An 8,386-nucleotide genomic window follows, 5' to 3' on the forward strand; every position below is an offset into this window, starting at 1 on the left:
GAATTATATGTGTGAGGGTATCCCAGGAGAGTTACAAATGTGTGTCGGTAGAATATATATCCCATGGGGGTAAAATTGAAAAAAGTTTAAAAAAAATTTTTTTTGGACTTAGTCATTTTTCCAGAGTTTATCAGACTTTCAGATAGGGCAAATGTCAGTGAGCGTTCCAATTTCAGTTCCAGAGCGATTCGCCCAATGAGTCCTTGATATTTAGTCGTTTTCAGCCAATATTTAGGATTTTAGAAGTTTTCACTTTTTTGTGAAAATATCCACTAAATGAGGGAATAATATATGTGTACCCCAGGAGAGTTCCAAATGTGTGTGGGTAGAATATATATCCCAAGGGAGTAAAATTGAAAAAAGTTGAAAAAAAATTTTTTTTGGACTTATTCATTTTTCCGACGTTTATCAGACTTTCAGATAGGGGAAATGTCAGTGAGCGATCCGATTTCAGTTAAAGAGCGATTCGCCCAAATGAGTCCTTGATATTTAGTCGTTTTCAGCTAATTTTCTGGATTTTTGAAAATTTCACTTTTCTGTGAAAATATCCACTAAATAAGGGAATAATATGTGTGAGGGTACCCCAGGAGTGTTCCAAATGTGTGTGGGTAGAATATATATCCCATGTGGGTAAAATTGAAAAAAGTTGAAAAAAAAATTTTTGGGGACTTATTCATTTTTCCGACGTTTATCAGACGTTCAGATAGGGGAAATGTCAGTGAGCGTTCCGATTTCAGTTCCAGAGCGATTCGCCCAATGAGTCCTAGATATTTAGTCGTTTTCAGCCAATTTTCTGGATTTTTGAAAATTTCACTTTTTTGTGAAAATATCCACTAAATAAGGGAATAATATGTGTGAGGGTACCCCAGAAGAGTTCCAATTGTGTGTGGGTAGAATATATATCCCACGGGGGTAAAATTGAAAAAAGTTTAAAAAAATTTTTTTTTTGGACTTATTCATTTTTCCAACGTTTATCAGACTTTCAGATAGGGGAAATGTCAGTGAAAAATCCGATTTCAGTTCCAGAGCGATTCGCCCAAATGAGTCCTTGATATTTAGTCGTTTTCAGCTAATTTTCTGGATTTTTGAAAATTTCACTTTTTTGTGAAAATATCCACTAAATGAGGGAATAATATGTGTGTACCCAAGGAGAGTTCCAATTGTGTGTGGGTAGAATATATATCCCATGGGGGTAAAATTGAAAAAAGTTGAAAAAAAATTTTTTGGGGACTTATTCATTTTTCCGATGTTTATCAGACTTTCAGATAAGGGAAATGTCAGTGAGCGTTCCGATTTCAGTTCCAGAGCGATTCGCCCAATGAGTCCTTGATATTTAGTCGTTTTCAGCCAATTTTATGGATTTTTGAAAATTTCACTTTTTTGTGAAAATATCCACTAAATGAGGGAGTAATATGTGTGAGCGTACCCCAGAAGAGTTCCAATTGTGTGTGGGTAGAATATATATCCCACGCGGGTAAAATTGAAAAAAGTTAAAAAAAAATTTTTTTTTTGACATTCATTTTTCCAACGTTTATCAGACTTTCAGATAGGGGAAATGTCAGTGAACGTTCCGATTTCAGTTCCAGAGCGATTCGCCCAATGAGTCCTTGATATTTAGTCATTTTCAGCCAATTTTCTTTATTTTTGAAAATTTCACTTTTTTGTGAAAATATCCAGTAAATGAGGGAATTATATGTGTGAGGGTATCCCAGGAGAGTTCCAAATGTGTGTCGGTAGAATATATATCCCATGGCGGTAAAATTGAAAAAAGTTTAAAAAAAATTTTTTTTGGACTTAGTCATTTTTCCGGAGTTTATCAGACTTTCAGATAGGGCAACTGTCAGTGAGCATTCCAATTTCAGTTCCAGAGCGATTCGCCCAATGAGTCCTAGATATTTAGTCGTTTTCAGCCAATATTTTAGATTTTTGAAGATTTCACTTTTTTGTGAAAATATCCACTAAATGAGGGAATAATATGTGTGAGGGTACCCCAGGAGTGTTCCAAATGTGTGTGGATAGAATATATATCCCATGGGGGTAAAATTGAAAAAGTTGAAAAAAATTTTTTTTTTGGACTTATTCTTTTTTCCAACGTTTATCAGACTTTCAGATAGGGGAAATGTCAGTGAACGTTCCTATTTCAGTTCCAGAGCGATTCGACCAATGAGTCCTTGATATTTAGTCGTTTTCAGCCAATTTTCTGGATTTTTGAAAATTTCACTTTTTTGTGAAAATATCCACTAAATTAGGGAATAATATGTGTGAGGGTACCCCAGGAGTGTTCCAAATGTGTGTGGGCAGAATATATATCCCATGGGGGTAAAACTGAAAAAAGTTGAAAAAAATTTTATTTTTGGACTTATTCATTTTTCCAACGTTTAAAATTGAAAAAAGTAAAAAAAAATTTTTTTTTGGACAGTCATTTTTCTGGAGTTTATCAGACTTTCAGATAGGGCAAAAGTCAGTGAGCGTTCCATTTTCAGTTCCAGAGCGATTCGCCCAATGAGTCCTTGATATTTAGTCGTTTTCAGCCAATATTTAGGATTTTTGAAGATTTCACTTTTTTTTGAAAATATCCATTAAATGAGGGAATAATATGTGTGAGGGTACCCCAGGAGAGTTCCAAATGTGTGTGGGTAGAATATATATCCTATATATCCCACGGTGGTAAAATTGAAAAAAGTAGAAAAAAAATATTTTTTAGACTTAGTCATCTTTCCGGCGTTTATCTGACTTTCAGATAGGGTAAATTTCAGTGAGCATTCCGATTTCAGTTCCAGAGCAATTCGCCCAATGAGTCCTTGATATTTAGTCGTTTTCAGCCAATTTTCTGGATTTTTGAAAAATTCACTTTTTTGTGAAAATATCCACTAAATGAGGGAATAATATATGTGTACCCCAGGAGAGTTCCAAATGTGTGTGGGTAGAATATATATCCCAAGGGAGTAAAATTGAAAAAAGTTGAAAAAAAATTTTTTTTGGACTTATTCATTTTTCCGACGTTTATCAGACTTTCAGATAGGGGAAATGTCAGTGAGCGATCCGATTTCAGTTCCAGAGCGATTCGCCCAAATGAGTCCTTGATATTTAGTCGTTTTCAGCTAATTTTCTGGATTTTTGAAAATTTCACTTTTCTGTGAAAATATCCACTAAATAAGGGAATAATATGTGTGAGGGTACCCCAGGAGTGTTCCAAATGTGTGTGGGTAGAATATATATCCCATGTGGGTAAAATTAAAAAAAGTTGAAAAAAAAAATTTTTGGGGACTTAGACATTTTTCCAGAGTTTATCAGACTTTCAGATAGGGCAAATGTCAGTGAGCGTTCCAATTTCAGTTCCAGAGCGATTCGCCCAATGAGTCCTTGATATTTAGTCGTTTTCAGCCAATATTTAGGATTTTAGAAGTTTTCACTTTTTTTTAAAATATCCACTAAATGAGGGAATAATATGTGTGAGGGTACCCCAGGAGATTTCCAAATGTGTGTGGGTAGAATATATATCCCACGGGGGTAATATTGAAAAAAGTTTAAAAAAATTTTTTGGGGACTTAGACATTTTTCCGGAGTTTATCAGACTTTCAGATAGGGCAAATGTCACTGAGCGTTCCAATTTCAGTTCCAGAGCGATTCGCCCAATGAGTCCTTGATATTTAGTCGTTTTCAGCCAATTTTCTGGATTTTTGAAAATTTCACTTTTTTGTGAAAATATCCACTAAATGAGGGAATAACATGTGTGAGGGTACCCCAGGAGAGTTCCAAATGTGTGTGGGTAGACTATATATCCCACGGGGGTAAAATTGAAAAAAGTTTAAAAAAATTTTTTTTTGTACTTTGTCATTTTTCCAGTGTTTATCAGACTTTTAGATAGGGCAAATGTTAGTGAGAGTTCCAATTTCAGTTCCAGAGCGATTCGCCCATTGAGTTTGATATTTCGTCGTTTTCAGCCAATAAATTGGATTTTCGAAAATTTCACTAAATGAGGGAATAATATGTGTGAGGGTACCCCAAGAGAGTTCCAAATGTGTGTGGGTAGAATATATATCCCACGAGGGTAAAATTGAAAAAAGTTTAAAAAAAATTTTCCGGAGTTTATCAGACTTTCAGATAGGGGAAATGTCAGTGAGCGTTCCGATTTCAGTTCCAGAGCGATTCGCCCAATGAGTACTTGATATTTAGTCGTTTTCAGCCAATATTTTGGATTTTTGAAAATTTCACTTTTTTGTGAAAATATCCACTAAATGAAGGAATAATATGTGTGAGGGTACCCCAGGACCCCAGGAGAGTTCCAAATGTGTGTGGGTAGAATATATATCCAACGGGGGTAAAATAAAAAAAAGTTGAAATAATTATTTTTTTGGACTTAGTCAGTTTTCTGGCGTTTATCAGACTTTCAGATAAGGTAAATGTCAGTGAGGGTTCCGATTTCAGTTCCAGAGCGATTCGCCCAATGAGTCCTTGATATTTAGTCGTTTTCAGCCAATATTTTGGATTTTTGAAAATTTCACTTTTTTGTGAAAATATCCACTAAATGAGGGAATAATATGTGTGAGGGTACCCCAGGAGAGTTCCAAATGTGTGTGGGTAGAATATATATCACATGGGAGGTAAAATTGAAAAAAGTTGAAACATTTTTTTTTTGGGACTTAGTCATTTTTCCGGCGTTTATCAGACTTTCAGATAGGGGAAATGTCAGTGAGCGTTCAAATTTCAGTTCCAGAGTTTCCCAATGAGTCCTTGATATTTAGTCGTTTTCAGCCAATTTTCTGGATTTTTGAAAATTTCAATTTTTTGTAAAAATATCCACTAAATGAAGGAATAATATGTGTGAGGGTACCCCAGGACCCCAGGAGAGTTCCAAATGTGTTTGGGTAGAATATATATCTCACGGGGGTAAAATTGAAAAAAGTTTAAAAAAAACTTTTTTTTGGGACTTAGTCATTTTTTCGGCGTTTATCAGACTTTCAGATAGGGCAAATGTCAGTGAGCGTTCCAATTTCAGTTCCAGAACGATTCGTCCAATGAGTCCTTGATATTTAGTCGTTTTCAGCCAATTTTCTGAATTTTTGAAAATTTCACTTTTTTGTGAAAATATCCACTAAATGAGGGAATAATATGTGTGAGCGTACCCCAGGAGAGTTCCAAATGTGTGTAGGTAGAATATATATCCCACGGGGGTAAAATTGAAAAAAGTGGAAAAAAAAATTTTTTGGACTTAGTCATTTTTTCGGCGTTTATCAGACTTTCAGATAGGGGAAATGTCAGTGAGCGTTCCGATTTCAGTTCCAGAGCGATTCACCCAATGAGTCCTTGATATTTAGTTGTTTTCAGCCAATTTTCTGGATTTTTGAAAATTTTACTTTTTTTGTGAAAATATCCTCTAAATGAGGGAATAATATGCGTGAGGGTACCCCAGGAGAGTTCCAAATGTGTGTGGGTAGAATATATATCCCACGGGGGTAAAATTGAAAAAAGTTGAAAACATTTTTTTTTTGGACTTAGTCATTTTTTCGGCGTTTATCAGACTTTCAGATAGGGGAAATGTCAGTGAGCGTTCAGATTTCAGTTCCAGAGTTTCCCAATGAGTCCTTGATATTTAGTCGTTTTCAGCCAATTTTCTGGATTTTTGAAAATTTCACTTTTTTGTGAAAATATCCACTAAATGAAGGAATAATATGTGTGAGGGTTCCCCAGGACCCCAGGAGAGTTCCAAATGTGTGTGGGTAGAATATATATCCCACGGGGGTAAATTTGAAAAAAGTTGAAATAATTATTTTTTTGGACTTAGTCATTTTTCCGGCGTTTATCAGACTTTCAGATAAGGTAAATGTCAGTGAGCGTTTCGATTTCAGTTCCAGAGCGATTCGCCCAATGAGTCCTTGATATTTAGTTGTTTTCAGCCAATTTTCTGGATTTTTGACAATTTTACTTTTTTGTGAAAATATCCACTAAATGAGGGAATAATATGTGTGAGGGCACCCCAGGAGAGTTCCAAATGTGTGTGGGTAGAATATATATCCCACAGGGGTAAAATTGAAAAAAGTTTAAAAAAAATTTTTTTTGGGACTTAGTCATTTTTCCGGTGTTTATCAGACTTTCAGATCGGGCAAATGTCAGTGAGCATTCCAATTTCAGTTCCAGAGCGTTTCGCCCAATGAGTCCTTGATATTTAGTCGTTTTCAGCCAATTTTCTGGATTTTTGAAAATTTCACTTTTTTGTGAAAATATCCATTAAATGAAGGAATAATATGTGTGATTGTACCCCAGGAGAGTTCGAAATGTGTGTGGGTAGAATATATATCCCACGGTGGTAAAATTGAAAAAAGTAGAAAAAAAATATTTTTTAGACTTAGTCATCTTTCCGATGTTTATCAGACTTTCAGATAAGGGAAATGTCAGTGAGCGTTCCGATTTCAGTTCCAGAGCGATTCGCCCAATGAGTCCTTGATATTTAGTCGTTTTCAGCCAATTTTATGGATTTTTGAAAATTTCACTTTTTTGTGAAAATATCCACTAAATGAGGGAGTAATATGTGTGAGCGTACCCCAGAAGAGTTCCAATTGTGTGTGGGTAGAATATATATCCCACGCGGGTAAAATTGAAAAAAGTTTAAAAAAATTTTTTTTTTTGACTTATTCATTTTTCCAACGTTTATCAGACTTTCAGATAGGGGAAATGTCAGTGAACGTTCCGATTTCAGTTCCAGAGCGATTCGCCCAATGAGTCCTTGATATTTAGTCGTTTTCAGCCAATTTTCTTTATTTTTGAAAATTTCACTTTTTTGTGAAAATATCCAGTAAATGAGGGAATTATATGTGTGAGGGTATCCCAGGAGAGTTACAAATGTGTGTCGGTAGAATATATATCCCATGGGGGTAAAATTGAAAAAAGTTTAAAAAAAATTTTTTTTGGACTTAGTCATTTTTCCAGAGTTTATCAGACTTTCAGATAGGGCAAATGTCAGTGAGCGTTCCAATTTCAGTTCCAGAGCGATTCGCCCAATGAGTCCTTGATATTTAGTCGTTTTCAGCCAATATTTAGGATTTTAGAAGTTTTCACTTTTTTGTGAAAATATCCACTAAATGAGGGAATAATATATGTGTACCCCAGGAGAGTTCCAAATGTGTGTGGGTAGAATATATATCCCAAGGGAGTAAAATTGAAAAAAGTTGAAAAAAAATTTTTTTTGGACTTATTCATTTTTCCGACGTTTATCAGACTTTCAGATAGGGGAAATGTCAGTGAGCGATCCGATTTCAGTTCCAGAGCGATTCGCCCAAATGAGTCCTTGATATTTAGTCGTTTTCAGCTAATTTTCTGGATTTTTGAAAATTTCACTTTTCTGTGAAAATATCCACTAAATAAGGGAATAATATGTGTGAGGGTACCCCAGGAGTGTTCCAAATGTGTGTGGGTAGAATATATATCCCATGTGGGTAAAATTGAAAAAAGTTGAAAAAAAAATTTTTGGGGACTTATTCATTTTTCCGACGTTTATCAGACGTTCAGATAGGGGAAATGTCAGTGAGCGTTCCGATTTCAGTTCCAGAGCGATTCGCCCAATGAGTCCTAGATATTTAGTCGTTTTCAGCCAATTTTCTGGATTTTTGAAAATTTCACTTTTTTGTGAAAATATCCACTAAATAAGGGAATAATATGTGTGAGGGTACCCCAGAAGAGTTCCAATTGTGTGTGGGTAGAATATATATCCCACGGGGGTAAAATTGAAAAAAGTTTAAAAAAAAATTTTTTTTGGACTTATTCATTTTTCCAACGTTTATCAGACTTTCAGATAGGGGAAATGTCAGTGAAAAATCCGATTTCAGTTCCAGAGCGATTCGCCCAAATGAGTCCTTGATATTTAGTCGTTTTCAGCTAATTTTCTGGATTTTTGAAAATTTCACTTTTTTGTGAAAATATCCACTAAATGAGGGAATAATATGTGTGTACCCAAGGAGAGTTCCAATTGTGTGTGGGTAGAATATATATCCCATGGGGGTAAAATTGAAAAAAGTTGAAAAAAAATTTTTTGGGGACTTATTCATTTTTCCGATGTTTATCAGACTTTCAGATAAGGGAAATGTCAGTGAGCGTTCCGATTTCAGTTCCAGAGCGATTCGCCCAATGAGTCCTTGATATTTAGTCGTTTTCAGCCAATTTTATGGATTTTTGAAAATTTCACTTTTTTGTGAAAATATCCACTAAATGAGGGAGTAATATGTGTGAGCGTACCCCAGAAGAGTTCCAATTGTGTGTGGGTAGAATATATATCCCACGCGGGTAAAATTGAAAAAAGTTAAAAAAAATTTTTTTTTTTGACTTATTCATTTTTCCGGAGTTTATCAGACTTTCAGATAGGGCAACTGTCAGTGAGCATTCCAATTTCAGT

Source organism: Phyllobates terribilis, unplaced genomic scaffold, assembly GCF_046119375.1.
Source record: "Phyllobates terribilis strain yellow unplaced genomic scaffold, ASM4611937v1 Scaffold_31__1_contigs__length_13893835, whole genome shotgun sequence".
In the NCBI taxonomy this organism is placed as follows: Eukaryota; Metazoa; Chordata; class Amphibia; order Anura; family Dendrobatidae; genus Phyllobates; species Phyllobates terribilis.